Raw genomic sequence first — 17,469 nt, 5'->3', positions numbered from 1 at the left:
ATTATCACATACCTATTGCCTAACAGGTAGAGGACTCGCTACAGGCGTGAAAATTGAGTGATGAATGGAAGTATGGAGGCGGAAAATAAAAGCTAAAATTCACGGTGGATAGCGTTTGGCTTTTGTGGTGCGAGACATAATAATTAAAAAAAATGAAGAAAGGGCAGAAAAGATATTATAGAAGCTCCATTCGTATTCTATGAAACAGCTGGACAACATCTGGAACAGAGTGCTTTCCGTCATCGGGCATTATATAGTTAAGTGCAGCCACAAAACACTTGAAGGGGAAACTTCGGCATTCCCTCCGCCGGTGCGCACGCCTCGCTTAGCGAGAACACCCGGCTTAGAGGGATTTCCACTGTCTCTCTGGAGACAACAAACGGAACTGTGAAATGTTGATTTCGAAAAATGTCTTCGAGTTTTCTGTGGAAGACGGCTGCCTTTTTCCGAACAGGGAAAAAAGGATTTTTCGCACGGAAAGCAGGGGTGGAGGCAGCTGCGGTGAAGCCTCCTGCCGTCCTGCCTCCAGCCAAAGGGGCTGCTGATTCAAACCGGTCCGGACTGAAGAGGCCGTTGCTTTGAAAATCAACCTGATTAGACAAACTAGTTGCCAAACGTTATTCCATGAAGCCCAGGACCCGGCTTTCCCGTGCGCCCACCCCCGCCCCTCCGACGGCGCCAAGTAGTTTCTTACAGAAAGCAGTGTGAACAGCCCCTTCCCGCCCCGCCGTGGCACCTCCACCCGGGGGTCCCCCGCCCCACCGCCCCGGTGCTCCTGCTCAGGATGTTCACGACTCCCCCCCACACCTCCCAGCATTCCTCGTGGGGAGCAGGATTCTGCCCCATCCGTGGGGGAAGGCGGTCCTCAACGGGGTGGAGAGGAAGAGGCCGGGTGGTGGCAGCGTGGGTGCCAGTGGGGAGCCCCACACCCGGGGAGCAGCTCCGGGGCCAAGGCTGTGGAATCGCTGCGGAGATAAACGCCTCTTGTCCCTGGAGAGGGGACACGGGACAAAGGTTCGCCTGACCCGGGGGAAGCCGGGGGCACTCAGGCTGCGAAGGCCTCTACCCTGCCCTTTCCCGAGTGGGGCAGGCGGGGACAGCCCCTGGTGGATTTTAGCGGGGGTTGAATCCGGCCCCAGAGGTTCCCTGTCCTCGGGAAATAGCCCGGGGGTATTTCATGGGCCGGCACTCACTGCGGAGGGCAGCCCCAGAGCCAGCCTTGTCCCCAGGCTGTCGTGCTCTATATCCTTGCTCCAGTCCTGATGCCCTTTGGTTTTATCCACTAGTGACCAAATGGCAATTTCTATGACCCAAATTGCAGTCGTTTTCTTGGCTTACCCTCTTTCTTTAACGATGTGGGTTTGGTAATTTTGAGAGAAGTCATATACTTAAGGGAATTTGAAAAAGCATGACTGACTTTAGAAATATTTTTAGGAAACCTGTGAAAATGCTAAGCTCGGGACTGCAGTATTTTTGCATCTGCACAAAAAACAAGACATGAACCAATTCAAAGGAATACCTCAGAGAGGGAGAGAAAAAAATCTATTCAGCAGTAAAACAAAAAGTCAGAAAATTTTCTCATCGTAAACGAGTAGTCATAGAAGAAATATATTTTCTTGTATCAAGGAAAAGATATTTTAAAGAGTTTTCCTAATTGAAGCACCTCTGAGACGGGTATTTCCTGCTCCAACAGCAGGTTCTGTATTTTGCTGAGTGTCGTCGTACCACCCATACAAGAAAAATACTGCTCGAGAAGCAAGGAATGTTGACACACAATTAAAGAGTGACTTTCTTAAAGAACAGTTTACCTGACAGCAAGATGGTAAGAGAAAATAACGTTTAGAATTTTGCCACTGTACAGAATACTTTCTGAACTTGTAAATAAACATAAACTCAACAAATATTATTCTCGTTTTGTAAACTTTGCAATACAGTTACTGCAGACTGCTAAGATCACTCCACTGACCCTCAACCGTACAACACAAATATTGCCAAATTGAATTCCCTTATTATTTCTCAGAGCCAAGAGCTGTTAAAAAGGAGAATGAAGACTCCCTAATTTAAATGCTAGCTTTTGGGGGAAAAAGAAAGACGGGAAAAAAAAAAAAGATAAAGAGAAAGCAAGAAAAATTGTGGTAAGCTGTTTTTAAAGTGAAATAAATTTGAGATGTCTGTAGGAAAATGGCCTAAAGGTGACTAAAGTAGTGTTGTCTCTTCCTCAGCCTATAAGTCTTCTGCAGGTTATTTTTCCCTAGTACAAATGTCATTTAATAGCCGAGATGGATATTGTTTCACTTTCAGCTATCTGCTCTATACTCCAGTCTCATTCTACATTAGATGATTACCTTACTGTCCTATATGCACAATTTAAAGGGAATTACCTATTACTTCAATTATTTGTTTCTTATCAACTGATGTTACACTACAAGGATTTGCATTGAAAGGACACAAAGAAAGAGCAAGTCATGGCACATTGCCAAATAAAAGAGTAATGTTCTGGTGAATTTAGCCCAAATAATTTACTGCTATATAAAAGTGGAAAAGTGGAAGGTGAACCCTTTGACCAATAAATCTCTTCTGCATGTGAAACCCTTATCTTGTCCCCTCCAATATATTCCACACTAGGAAGCCATCATCATTGGCTCTGGTTTGTTATTTGTAAACCTTGATCTTCTGCACTCGGTGTCCTAAATATGGATAATTAGCATCAGTTTATCACGCCTCTGCATATTTTCTCTTCTCTCCAAACATGCATGCTTCTATTGGCTGCCATTCTGTCACAGAAGATTATGGAGACAGATTGCAGAGAATGAATGTGCTAAACGAGATTAGGAAGGAATAGAAATAGCAACTTGGCCAATAAATTCCTCGTGAGAGCCTTATCATACAATTACACGTTGACTTGTTTCACACTCTCCCAGCCTCTTAATCCAACGCCCCCACCAAGAATAAAATTTCACTAATTTCTGAATTACTGCATATCCTCATGACTTGTCACTGAGAATGGTTGGAAGGAGCAACACAGTCGAAAATAGCACATCAAACTTCCAAAAAGAAAAGAAACTTTACAGACAGAAAGACATGTGGCTTTAAACCGGTTTTGGCCATATGTAGAAGTTTTTGTGCAGCAGAAGGGTCAGGACTTCAATATCAAGACATGTTCCTCTGCGCTTTTACTCCCTAACTCTTTATATCGGGTGTTACCTTATCCTTTAGAGGGGCTTGGGGATCAGAATACGATGCGTTGATGCTGCTAAACTATGCACCTGCTGTGCAAACGACTCTCTCCAATGAGCCTCTACAAGCTCGCCAGAAGGCAATGGCTAAAACACCTACTGCTGTCATCGGTTTCCGGGACATTCCTGAAAATGCGGTAATTGAGAAGACACCAAAAGCATGACAGCAAAGCGAGACAAAATCGTGCTGAACCAGCAAGAAACGTCTACCAGCTCTGTGGAGTTAGTTTTGTCCCTTCTGCCGCGGTTATTTCAATGTGGACGTCAAGAAAACATGATTTCCATGACGTAATTAAGAGGCATGGCTAAACCCTTCAGGAAACATTATCTTTGGAAATGCTGAAAGTGTCCATTTCCCGCCTTACACTAGCCGAAGAGGAGGACTTGCAAGAAGTATTCATGTTGTCATAATGTTGTTTTCATTATTTTAGATACATGTAGAAGAAGAAGAAGGACATAAATGAAATAAAAAGTCCCAAGACCCGAAGTTAAAGCCTTGCTCAGTTGTTCTATACTCAGAGGTTTGATCTCACAGTGCACTTGCCTTACAATTTAGCAGAGTTAAGGACATTTTACTGTGTTTATTACAGTGAAAGGACTTGCTTTAGAAAGCAAGGTGTTCGTATAGCTCCAGTAATTGTTTACGCTAATAAATGTGAATCTTCAACTACAGACAGAACTCGGATGAAAAATATGATGAAGTTGTGCTACGTATTCCCGAGTTGCTTAGCGTCACTCCTGCCTGTGCAATCGGATGCGGTGAAGGGATACATGTCGCAAGTGTTAAGGATGCGCGAAGTAAGGGGATTCATTCGAGTGGGACCTTTCCCGCTCGCTTTTCCCCGGTGTGGAAGCAATCCGGGCGGCAGTGGAGAATCCCCTCTTCCCCCAGGCTGGGGACCGCGAGGCGGTGGCGACCTAGGGCATGGGAAACCCATTCTGCCAGTACCACAGTCTCGGCCCTCTGAGTTATCCTAAAGTGGGTTTAGTGATGTTCGGGTTGATGTTTTTTTTTTTTAAACCTGCCCATTGCTTTTCTCTTGCTCTCCCCCGGAGTTTTGTTTGGTACGCAATCACTTCCAGATGGAAAACCAGACTGCAGTTGAGAGTCACATTCATCCAGAGCCTTAAAACCACACCGTTGCAGAAAAGATTGAGATGAGAATAGCATAACCCCGTGGGACAGCAGGACAGCCTGCCACCTATTTGGTGCCACAAGAACCTTTGTGGTCACATAAAATAAAATTTTAATAACTCTCTCTTATTTCCTTTTTCCTTTTCTTGTTATACCCATAGGCTTTTACACATATTCATATGCACGTATATCTATACGCATACACACACATATATATATGTATATACATATGTGTGTGTATATATATATACACACACACATCCCCCGAGTGAATTGGGATTGGGCAGAGAAGCGTTTGCCATTAATCTGGGAACAAACCGCTAACCTCGGTGACTGGTATTTTAGCTTTTCTTTTCTCGCTTCTCTCAGTGCGGGGAGAGCAGTAAAGCTTGTGTGGACTGATTGTGAGGGGCTCTGCTGGAATTTGGCAGGCCAGGGGCTTGGAGAGAAGCCCCATGCTGACTCCTATTCAGCGGGCCAGTTTTCTGCGAGCTTTGGAAGTTTCACTCAGCCGTGCACTCAATGGCTTCACAAAGCTGATTACAAGCTTCAGCGCATTCCTGAAGGAGCCAAAAGCGACGCAGGTGCAAACGAGCCGAGGGAGCCCCTTATCCCGGTGACAGAATGGGACAAGCTGGGAAAGGCTTGGACCACACAAATCCAAGGCTCACCAGGCAGCAGCAAGCCTGCCTTGGGAACCAGGGATCATTATCCGCTCCATTCAGCGGGGACCCAGCGGCGGCAGCGGCACGTCCCCAGGCTGGGGACGGCTCCCGGTGCTTTCTGTCCCGGGTGGGAGCAGCGCCACTTCACCTGGCATCCCCTCTCCGCTCCCTTCGCGGCTACCTCAGGCATGGACCTGAGGTGCCCCTGTTCGCCCGAGCTGATTTGTATCCCAGTATCTGTTAGGCTTCAGCCTGCCGCCTGAAGCACCTCGCCGGTTTTTTCCCCTATTGCCCCATCACACACGAAAAGCCTCCCACCCCTCTCCCTCTTCCCTCTTCCCTTACACAGATAAACACGGTGTTTAAGGGTCTGTCTGGAAACCCAGCACAGAAAATGCACTGATCCGAAATGGCAGGTTTCCTCCCGACTGAAGTTCTCTAACAAACACCCTATTTTGAAGACTGCCTTTAATTCCAGAGTGAAACCAGCCGAGAGTGCACACGCCTCCCCTTCCAATTACTCGAGCCACTCGATTCCCACAGAAACCTCCCGCACCATAAGCGCCTGGTGAATCCTTTCTGACTCGGTGAAAGCAGCCCACGGTCCCTGCCCTTCTTGTCTCCCCGGCGAGCGAGGGGGTGGCGAGAAGTCGAGGGGGTCTCGGTGCCGGTGAGGGTGAGGCGTGATTTCTTTTAATTAGGGGTTCTCGGAAGGAGTTCCTCTCGCCTCCGCTCCCTCGCCCCCTTTCCTCGCTCTCAGCCCTTCCTCTCCAGCCGGGAGAAGAAGCTGCACTTTACTTCGCTGCAAAATTAATTACGGCCCTTCCCCGTATCAATTACGGAGGAATCAGCCTTTCCTAGGGAGAGGAGAAATAATCAAAAGGCTTTTCAGTCTTGCTGGGGGAGGACGATCTCGGACCGCCGAGCATATAATGCGGCAAGGGAACTGCCGCACTTCTGGCCGCTGGTTTCATATGCAAATGGAGAGCTGCCTCCAAGTTATCATTATGGTTTTATTTTTTTTCCTTAATGTTATTATTGTGTCGGGATTTTAATAGCCACATGCTCTACCCTTCCCTTTCAGCGAGGTTTCCTTGGCGATCAGCCACGCCGCTTCTTCCCCGGGCACGCTGCCCCCGCCCCAGCGCCTGCCCCACGTCCATGTTAATTTCGCCCTATGGAAATGAAAGCGGCCCGGCCGGGCAGCTGATATTAAAGCGATCCCCCGGTGCTGGGGCTCGCTCTTCCCGCTCCTCGCAGCGGCCTTGCCTCCGCAGGAGTGCGGCGTGTCGGTGCCGTCGCCCCTCCCGGCCCCCCGGGCCCGCCGCCCCTTTCATGCTTGCGAGATGCTGGGGAGGCAGCGGTGCGTTTGCTTGTGCGGAGCACACCGCCTGCAAGCGGTTGCCTTGGCAGAAAGGTGCAGCTTTCTGATGTTCTTTTGTCTGATAACTAATTCAAGTTAATGCGATCTTTATGTAAAGCTAACAGCGGATAATTGTCTATTTTCTCGCCAACAATCTCCATCACAATCACTTATCTGGAAACCTGCGGTTGTATTAATCGTTATATTCCCCGAGATAAGCGTCTCTCGAATTATCAGTAAACACTGGAGGGAAATTAAACAAACTCCAGAGCCACTTAAGTTTCCTCTGCAGCTTATAACCCCTTTCTTTAGGTGGGGGGGTTGGGGAAGAGGGGGGAAAGGAGGGAACAACGACACCCCTCAAACCAACCTGGGACCGGAACACAACATGAGAGGGATGTGTGGGTGTGTGTGAAACGGTGGAGAAGGGCCTGATATTTTGGATAGTTTTGATGAACCGAGTCCTGCTGAAGACACCTTCCCTTTGAGGTGCCTATGTGGCAGACAGGCACGCACCTTACGCCCCACTCGCCGGGTGGGGATCGGTCTTTAGCGGCCCCTGGGACCTTGTTGGCAATTCTTGTAAATCATGTAATTAAGTGTATTAGTCGCTGCAGGGGAAAGATGAGCAGCTAGGAGAGAAAACATCAAGAGATTAAGCAGAAGTCGCATGGCTTTAGGTCTGATACACGAGGAGAAGAGAGTTCTGCTTCTTTCCGAGAATCACCATATTAGCACAATTATTGGCAATATTTATACTAAAGAGTGATCTGAACCCCAGGAGGGTAACAGAGAGCGCGAGAGAGCGAAACTACTGTGGGAATATGTTTTACTGCTCAGATCCCATCAGTTCCGTTAGGTGTAAAGAAATTATAGCAAATTGTTCTGGAAACCCCTCCAGGGAAAACATACTTGTATGACAAAGATTTTGTCTTTTTGAGATGAAGTCAAAACATCGGTGTCAAATGAAACTCATTTTAGGGGCGCTGCCATGTATGTGTGTTTACTCGAGTACTTGGGGGGGTGGGGGAAGCAGCCCAAACCATGACATTTCAGTCGTGAAACTGGGCCAGCAGAGCGTTTACGACTTCTTCGGGAAGAGCGAGGCATCCTCCAGCCTCCCCTCGCTCCCCTCACGAAGACTGGGCTGGGGGTACTGCCGTCCTGGAGGCAGTCGACAGTGCTCTGCGCGCTTCGCCTTTGTAGGAGGGTTTTCCACGTCGAAAGCGCTTTATGAACATTAACTTATTAATCCAGGCATTTAGTTACGGAGCAGGCACCCAGGAATTTCAAAACTCGCCTCTATGATAAGCTTTATTTATTGTCGACTGTTTTTTTTAAGCCAACTGTTAATTACAAAGTTTTCCAATGGCACCACTCCCTGCTTGGGGAAGGGAACGACTAGCCTGGGGAAGGTGGGGTGTGGAATGGAAAAAGAAAAAAAACGAACGCAAACCAGAAAAAAAATACCTCCAACGTAACCAAACACAAACAAAAAAAATACCTCAACTAAACACACAAACCTCCTGTTATTTGTGTGTCGTGGCAGCGTAGTTCCAAATATGATCAGTTGGTTTTTTTTTAAATAAAATCTGCTTAGATTCTCGAATTATTTCTCTTGAGCTAAAAGTTCCCAGGGTAGCTTTTCCTTATGGCATTCGAGAATCATCCCACTTCATCTCTCACCTGAATCTTGTCATCTGTGCCATCTTGAAGTGATCTGTGAACAATGCTGGTCCCTTGGACAGCCCAAGCTGGTCAATCAGGCAGAACAGACTATGCAAATGGAATGGAAAGGCGAAGCGATGAAGAACAGTGGCCCCCATTGTCTTGGGCATTTCAAAGCGAAGCCCAGCTGCAGCAGGCGTTGCTGTCTCGGACCCTTGGTTGCTACTCTAATGTCATCATTGCAAAACATCACATTTTGAAAACTCTACAGTCTGAATGCATGATCAGGCCTCCACAAAGATTTCACTTTGCCGTGACATCTTTCGAAGTCATCAGGAAAAAAAAGTGCGGAAAAAAAAACTGTGAAAAAGGGAAAAAAGGGGGGAAAAAAGCCTCCCCTCCCCAACAACTGGGGACTGGGATCCCAGCCACATTGCCCGCCCACGTCCCGCAAACCCTCTCCCTCCACTCCTAATAACTGCGGTGCAGCTGACGCCTTTTGCAACCTTTTTGGTGGACACCTCTCCGTTCTTGTTGTTTTTAGAGTCGAGTCGGATGACGATTGAAGTTGCATTTAACTTATTTTCTGTCGGGTCTCTTTCAGGCACTTTAATGAGCTAATGCTGAGGAAAGGTCGCTGTGAGCAGGCAGTGAAGTATTTATTCACAGTTCCTTCCAAAACTTCAGATATGCGGGGCTTTAAAAGAGTCAGGCAATGTCTTTGCGAGTGATTAAACCAGCAGCTAAGCTGGGTATTTACGGGTCCGTTAGGAGTTTTTGTAAATACTCAGTTTCTTAATACACTCATGCAGTTGCCGCTCCTAACTATTGCTGCCAGCCCTGCTTCAGCTTCGCCTGCCGGCACTGGTCCCAAAATTAGCCCTGCCATGAGAAACGAACTGAACTTTCAGTTCAGTGAAGCTGAGGGCTGTCAGATGATTAATGTGTATTTTCAAGGGACGAAATCATTGCCTGTGTTTCACTTATTGTTCCTTTTCATTTTCTTTTGTCTGTAGGTGACACTTGTGATCACCATGTGGTGAGCAGAGGAAACTCCCCTCTCTTCCACCCTCATGTCAGGAGCCTGTGCTCAAGGAGCAAAGGTCTGTGCCACTGGTATCTAAGAATGTTGGGGGTTACCTTTGCCTCTCCCCAGTCTTCTATCTCATAGGAAATAACGAATCCAAAGCTTCTTCTTCAACAACAGTCTTACAGTGAGCCTACAGAGACGGATAATGCCCCAGCCTCAGACACTGCCTGGTTCATAGATGGAGTGGTCACACATATTAGTGGTCACCCCTGAGTGTGGACTGTTTAGTGTTCATGCAGGAGCAGAGAAGAAAGTTTCATCGGTTTAAGAAAGGTGAGCTAAGAAATTCTTAATTATAGTATTTTGGGGACCAAAAGTAATTCAGTGTTTCTTTCCTACCCCTTCAACTGGCTCTTCCTCTTTAGACTGGGTAATGGATTCTATAATAACATCACATAAATTGCAAAGGACAGAATTATTTAAAAGTTTATTCCCTGTGATTTGATTGGCTTCCTAAAATTAAGGTTGCCCACTTTAGAATGCAGTGGTCAGTAAGAAGGAAAAGATGAGAGTAACAAAGAAAACCAAAGAGAGGTTGAAGTGAATGGGGCAAATAAACTAATGCATAGGCACTGTTTCATCTTCTGGCTGGAAGATCTTTCCCTTTGCCAAAGAGAGTTTTCCAAGGACTGGGTTAAAAGAAGACCTATTTTCAACTGCATCAGCCTTGTGATCAAATGAGTAATAGCAGGAACTCAGACTGCTACCTGCCCAACAAAAATGTTTCGAAAGAGATGATATGCATTGTAAGCACCTTTCTCTGCCAGGTATTTGTTCACTTACCACCCTAAAACTTTACCTACTAGATAAATGGATCCCCCAAAATCTATGTACGGGGAGGTGTTGGACATGCTTTGAGTACCCTCTGGGTCACTCACTGGCTTGAATGCAGAAACCCAGAGGAAAAGCAACGTTGTGCTGCCAGTGCCTACACAGAGGACAACAGCAATGCACATGGCCAGGTGCCAAATGCCCTGTTACTGTAAGTGGGTGCATCTTCATCCAGGTCTCTGCTGAAGTACTTCCAGAAAGAGATTGTGAAGGAGAAGCTTCAAAGAGGAGCAGCAGCTCATCAGGTCTCCCAGGGAGGTGTTGCCTTGGGGATGTGTAGAGGTGGGTGTCCTCTCCATGGACACCACTGTTCCGAGTTGATGATGAGGTGGCCAGACCATGGGAGAGGGAGAGGTGCGCACAAAGTCAAGTCACCATTTCTGACCCAGACATGTCCCTGCCCCCCCTGCAGCCCTATTCTAAGCCCATCCTGCCAGGTGGACCCTACCCCTTCTCAGCAGCCTGCCAGCCTCACATACCAGGGATGAAACCCAAAGGTGTGTTAGCTTGCTCAGGCTCTCTGTCACTTTACAGTACCAAAAGAGTTCCCATCACCCCAGGTTAATGGATTGGGCTCTACTTGGAGGGAAATGGTCCCAAATCTGCCCTTTGGGCGGGGTGCTGGGATAACCAGGGAAAACCTTTCCCAGTGGCCCCATGTGCCCCTGCCAATAGGAGCTAATTGGAAACAAGATCAGCTCCTCCCTTGAGGAGCAGAACTTTGCTTTTGTCTCACAGCTGGAACTTTTGCCCCTTCCCCCTACCAGCTCCAGTCCTGGTACATTCAGCCACAGTTATCTCTGCTTGTGCACTGACTGTATTTTTCATGTTTATTATCATCCAACCCAGTGTAGTGCCATCTGGCACAGGCACAACGGGGGGAAGGAAACCATATATTCAGCAAATGGAGCATACAGGGTTTAGGTTTTGTTTTGCCTTGTTTTTCTTATTCTTCTATTTTCTGTTTAAAACTATGTGGAACAGATAGCTGAGCAACTCTCCCTTATGAAAAATGATCAAAACTGCCAGTATGAAAAATAAAAATTACAGAAGATCAGAGATGCCAGGAAGAGACAAGAACCTCCTTCTGCTGAAATACAGTTTCTTCCTTTCCTCCTTCTGTATTTTATTTCACCTCGTGCTCAGATAATTACTTCAAAATGTTTGTGTTAACTCTTTTCATTCAGGATTTGTTCTGGTCTTTCAAATAATTATTTTACTGTAAGACATGTATTTTAAGCAACTACAAACCACTCTCCTCTAGAGCAGTAGAGCACTATGAGACACCCTGCACTCCTCAAAACCTTTGCTATTTTTCCTGCCACGATAAAAATACTAAAAATGCATCTCCAGAGTAGATATAAAAAACACATGTAGTATTTTCAGTGGAAGCTAGCACCTATTGCATCGCCACCTTAATTCAAAGAGTTTTGTAACAGAGTTGTACAATCAGAGTGTATTTCTTCCCTGATAATTCATGCACTGAAAGATTATCAGTGGAGTTGTCTGTGGAAAAAGTACTACACAATGCATTGTATTACCTGGTTCATTTTCTTTCAAATTTGACTTTAATTTTAATTTTGTCTAATTACTGTATTGTGATCTAAGTCAGCAATCTCAAATTAACTATCATCTTAACTTTTGAAGAAATCCTACAAATGCACGATAATGATGAAATTTAAATTACTGTCAGTTATTGTGTAATGTCTACACCATGGAAAACCAGGCCTTCAGGTATTTTAATTTCATTTGCATATACAGCATTGTGTTTTTTCTTCTTAATTTTTCAGAGTAAAATTCTCTACCATTTCCAAACTATAAAAATGCTATTAAAAACATGTTTGGGGTATTTATTTATTTTGTTTTTCTAAACTGAACAATAGCTTCGGTGAAAATGTGAGAAGAAATAGTTATTGGGAGCAAATTGTCAGCTACTTAGATTTCTTTGGAAAAGCAACTTGTTGTTTTAGAGGTACCAATGCAGAGTAGTAGAATTTTTCTCTGATCCTGCTAAAATAGAGAAACACATTTCAGTGCAATTGACAAAGTATTTGTATTTTGAGCTAGATTCTGCTCTTGCATCTGTTTAAAGTATCCTTTGCTCAAGCCCTGATCCAGAGCTGAGTGATGTCACTGTATAAGGACTTCTAGTGGGCCATGGATCAAGGCCTTTTATACCACTATGCCTCACTATGCTGAGAAATGTTATTTTTACTATATCTTTCTTTTCCCATGAAACCAGATTAATTTGGAATGAATTAGAAATGTTTGAACAGAGATGCTCAGATTTACTTTTTATGGCAATACTTTTAATTTTAAATATTTCTTTCAAATAAATACAATTTGATAGCAAAATAAAACTTTGCATTTCCCAGTATGTTTCCACTCATCTTTGATTTTTGTGTGAATCATACTTTACTTTTACATGTATCTGTTCATTGCCTTATTTCTGGCAACAGAGCATTGAAATTTTTATGTAAATAACAAGCAAAAAGAGAATCTGTTGTAAAATACAGTGTATGACAAAATCATTGAAAGAAGAAAAATAATTTAAATAATGGTTATTCAATAAATGTCAGGAAAGCATTTCTATACCTCCACTGATCGAGGCTGCTATGTAACTTCAAAGAAAGCAATCAAGGTGGACTTCTTATGCAGTAACGTATGGAGCTTTGTTTCAGTGGTTAAGCACATAATTAGAAATTCAACAAGTCTTACCAAAGAGGGTCATAAACAACCACAATTAAAACCTCAAATCTCTCTCTGCTTTGTATGGCAACATGTACAGGGAAAAAAAAGGGGGAGTTTTGGTGATGACTCAGATTAGCTTCAATTAAACTTAGCTTTAACTCTGAGAGGTGTAAGGAAAAGCAGGCAGAACTTTGCTGCTCACTGTTAGAGGTCGTTTCACTTACAACCTGGTAAAATTGCTTCTAAGCATCTCCAATGAAAGAGATACAAAAGAGAAATCAAAGTGGGAGATGCAGTCAGAATGTTACAAATATAACACAGAATCCTTATGTTTTGGTATGCATCAGTAGGTAACAAAGCAAACTTGAATCTATGCATCACTTTCTTCATCCCATATGCATTGAACAGGTTGAATTTTTAAAAAAATCTTGTCATAAATGATCCTAGTTTTCAGAGTTTACAGTGTTTGGATAAATATTTTTAACTTTAATATCCAGAATCAATGATATTATTAATTTGAATATTCAGAATCAATGTAGTTTGGTTAAATGATCTATAAATAATAAAATTTTAGCAGTGATCAGACAGTGGCAGAATACTATTTCCATGTGTTGAAACTATCTTGTGGTACTTATGTGGACTGAAATGACGGAAGAGACTTGTCTCATTAAGCCATGTCTGGAAAGACAATATGTGGAGGAACAAAACCCCATCATGACTAAACATCCCATTTAGATTACCATATTAGTGTTAGGTCATTATAAATGGTAGGTAAGTGAAGCAATGCTTCTTTTCAGTGGTAAGCGCTTCAAAAATTTTAAGGAATTTAAATGCTTGGAAACGTTTTCAGACTTGCCTGCTTTCCTTGTCAAGTTTCACTCTTGATTTCCCTTTTTATTCCTCTAACTCTTCTGAAGTGGCCTTCAAAATGCATAAGCATGGATTTATCGTAAACTTCACTGTTGCAGCGCCACTGTGATTGTTCTGATCATTTCAGGACAAATGTGACAGTTTAAACTAATGACTGAACATCTATTGTGTTAGTGCTGTTTCCTGGTTATCTAGTTATTATTTATTTCCTGCTTGTTCTATTGTTTCTTGCCTTAGGAAGACTCCTGTTTGCTCTGATAAAATTCCTTATAACATGACTGCAACACCAAGGGTTGGGTAAAGGGGGTCTTCTGAATGATAACACAAAGAGCATATAAAGAATCCATCACAGCAGTCAGTAGTATAATGCAATTTTTTTTTCACTAAACATCCTCTTCACTACTGGATTAGTCACTTCACTAATGAGCAAATGACCCATAACTCACATGAGTGGGAACTTTATGTGCAGGTCTTGCCTTTACCAGTGCAGATGAACTGCAGCATCCTTGCTGTTATCTAGTTGCTTAGTATTTATGGCTCCTTCCCATCTTTCTTGGGTATTCCATGCACCATGGGAGTTTCAGGTGTTGAAAAATGCAGGACCCAATGGCAAAAGAGACACCAGGATTTATATTTTTTATTGTACCGGAAAACATTAATAAAAGAAGCCACTTGCATCTGGAATTCACCAGGACCCCATACGCAGACAATGAACCAGTTTTAAAAAGCAGTCCTTTTATGTGCTAATACATTCAAGATGCTATTTTCTACTACTTTATGCTAGGCATCTTTGGAATTTATTGTCCAGATCTCACTTTAGCAAAACTTTAAAGGGAATTTACCAGGTCATTCTCTGTATGAATGCAGTTTATCTTGCTGTGCTGGAAGTTGACACTATGAAATCTAAAAAATTCAGTTTGTCTGTAAAGGGAGAGTTTACAGTTTCTTTAGAATCTAAGAACTTGTGAGATCTTGCTTCTAAATGTATTCCCCCCCTTTCCTTAATTTCACATATTGAAAATCTGTGTTTACAGAGCTCTGTGGCATCCCACTCCAAAAGGAAAGGCAGGACCCAACATTCATAGATGCCTGTGGTCCAAAAGGAACAACAAAAGTCAGAGGGTCTGCAAAAACTTACCAAGTTTTATTAGTAAATTATACACAGGACATGGAAATTGGTATGTTAGCATAAACACACAGTGGTGGATTTTGAATAAAGGGTAGTGTGAAAGAGAAGAGAGAGAGAGAGAGAGAGAGAGAGAATAAAGAAAGGGAGAGAGAAAGGAAGAACACGGGTCTTGGTTATAGCATTGATGCAGATGACGGGGTGTCAAGGGTCCTGGGGGCACTGCCCAGGCTTCACAAGGGTACCTTTTTATAGACAAATTTTCTCCCCCCTGGAGCTCAGTTTCTTGCTTTCTATGCAAATTAGTTATCCTGTGCAGTTCATTTTTCTAGACCTTCCTGGAAACAGGTAAGAGGGCTTTGGGTGTCTTTCATGGTCTTGATCCTCCCCTACTGGATCAGCCTTTGCTCAACAGTGCATGCTCGATTCTTGACCTCATTCCTACACTTTCTTGTTGTGCTTATCTCCAGGAGCCAGAGCAAGAATGTTTGTCCAAGAAAAGTGCTGCCCTACCTCCATATGATTCCCTTCTCCAGCCGCATCCTGTTCTTTTTCACAGCATGTTCTTACCAACAATCCTTGGTTGGGTCCATAGCTATCCAGCTATCAGTGTGTGAGACATACACATTGGCCCCATATCTTCTAGGCTTCTTCAAGGCCAGAAATTTGAGTCTATGACTCTCTTAAAAACTCAAAGTTCACAAAAAAGTTCAATCAAAAATATATAACATTCAAAATTTTAAATTGGTGGATCACCCCATGTGATCAGGGAAGCAGAAATGGAAGCAGAAGTACATTCTGTACCTAATTTGGTAAAATATGATGACAAGATTTCCATACCCAGCATTATTTTTAACATATTAAAGTAAATTCTGGGACTCGTTTTGTACACTTCATCCAGAAATAGTTTGCTATAGCCAAAATAGCTTTTAGCTTTGATGATAGGGCTGAATCTCTTCTGCTGAAATACCCGAGCTAAGTTTTAACTTTATACCTGGCAGACCACAGAAAATTTATCTGCCTGACACAATAAACCCCACAGTAATTAGAAGGATTATAAGCCTTTTTAAATATTCTAAATCATGTATCCACTCACACATGAGGCTGGAAAAAAAATATTTTCTCCAATCCTCAGTAAGACCCAGGACCAACTCCCACTGAAGTCAACTGTACTCTTTTCTATTGACTACCATAGATCTGAAATCAGGAAGTACCTGCAATTCTCTTCTGTTGCTTTGCATCAGTGATGGTTTTGTGCAAAACCTTGGATAAAATGTTGCCAGCGGCTCTCAGGATAGAATTTAGCTGAGCAGTAAAATGGAATGATTGGCCCACTGCTGTGTTTTGCATTACATTTTACTGATGTAGCAAGTATTATAGGTATTAGGTCTATGAATACCTCTGATCCTTCCTGAATTCATTCTTCTTTCAAATTGAAATCTTACGGTTAAAATGAAGTATACTTTGGAAACATATTTTATTTGGAGAATTTCCAAGGATGAAAAATCCACCACAGGCTTCAGTAGACAATTTCAGTGGTTAGTTACCACCAGCATTGACCATTTTGGCCTTTTTTTTAAGTCAAAATTTGTCTAGCTTGAACTTCCAGGTGCAGTGTAACATGTATTCCTTTGTCTGATAGACTGAAGAGTCCTCTACGGCCATCCTTTTGCCCTCATACAGATACTTTTATGATCAAGTCACCTTTTAACCTGGGCTTTAATATGATTTATCTAAACTGAGTACCTTCTCTTTCTTCTACATACTCTGCCAATAATACTTTCAAGTCTTTTATCCATGCTACCCGTTCTCCTCTGATATCTTTCTAACATCCTCCAGGTTCAGAGCAAGGTGTTCTCAAGCAGCTACACAGAATTAAGACTATTTTAAAGCTGGAGCAGTGGCTTGTGTTAAGTTCTTATTAGAATTATATTAGTCATAAAGGCTTTAAAAATAACTAGCAACAGCTGTTAAAAAAAAAAAGGTGACATATAATGCTGTTACTTCAGTGTTAGAGCTTTAGGGACAGGGCCTAAATGGGAATATTAAAGGTGTTTGAGCCTTCAACACTTATAGACATCAGTCTCTTAATTTGGGCTTCTAAATAGAGACATAGGATTCTGAAAAGAGGTGACATTGTATAATCTAGAAACCTCCCCCTTTTATTTATTTCCAAGTGTGCCTTAATATCCTGAAACTTTCCATCTAGCTTTGGGTGAAGGCACCACTCTTCAATTTCCTCTGGGGTGGTTGCCTAATGTTTATGTCCACTGTTAAGATCACTGCAGCAGGATGGCTGGAGAACTGATGCAGTATAAAACAATGATACAGTAAAGTTTGTAAAGCACTTTCCTTGGGGGCAAAAATAACACATTAAACTATATTGTAATTGTATTTTCTCTGAAAAATTACGTTGTTATAATTCATACCTGCTATAAGATCTCCAGTGCAACTGCCTTATGGAAATGTTGCAGTAATGTGTGAAGAGACTTCTAAAACTTACTTTAGCTATTTTGGCCTGTGATTGACAATTTGTAGACTGGGTTATGACACAGATATTTAATGCAATGAGCATTTGGCATCTCTTACCCAATCGTGCTGGTATTTTATGAAGTTTCTCTAATAAAAAAAATCCACTCAAATTTGGAGGAATGAAATATACTACCTTTCTGTTTTGCTGAAACATGTTTTACCAATAAAGCAAGCAATACCTCTGTAAAACTGCATGTCTGTTAAACAATCAACAAATCAACCAAACAAACAGTTAAACCTGTTACTTGAGCAAAAATTCTCA

The 17,469-nt window shown here is 43.0% G+C and overlaps 1 long non-coding RNA gene across 1 annotated transcript in view; it reads left to right on the top strand.

The window, feature by feature from the left end:
• Window positions 1-17,469, top strand: part of LOC113963686 — a 77,833-nt gene that overhangs the window by 19,540 nt on the left and 40,824 nt on the right. The window contains exon 2 of the long non-coding RNA XR_003532915.1: window positions 9,084-9,170. This is a non-coding gene — a long non-coding RNA (uncharacterized LOC113963686). The remainder of the gene's footprint in view (window positions 1-9,083; window positions 9,171-17,469) is intronic.

Source organism: Neopelma chrysocephalum, unplaced genomic scaffold (genome assembly GCF_003984885.1).
Source record: "Neopelma chrysocephalum unplaced genomic scaffold, ASM398488v2 Primary Assembly neopelma1_25, whole genome shotgun sequence".
Classification (NCBI taxonomy): Eukaryota; Metazoa; Chordata; class Aves; order Passeriformes; family Pipridae; genus Neopelma; species Neopelma chrysocephalum.
The sequence above is the reverse complement of the archived record's forward strand: the minus strand, read 5'-3'. Positions and strand labels throughout refer to the sequence as shown.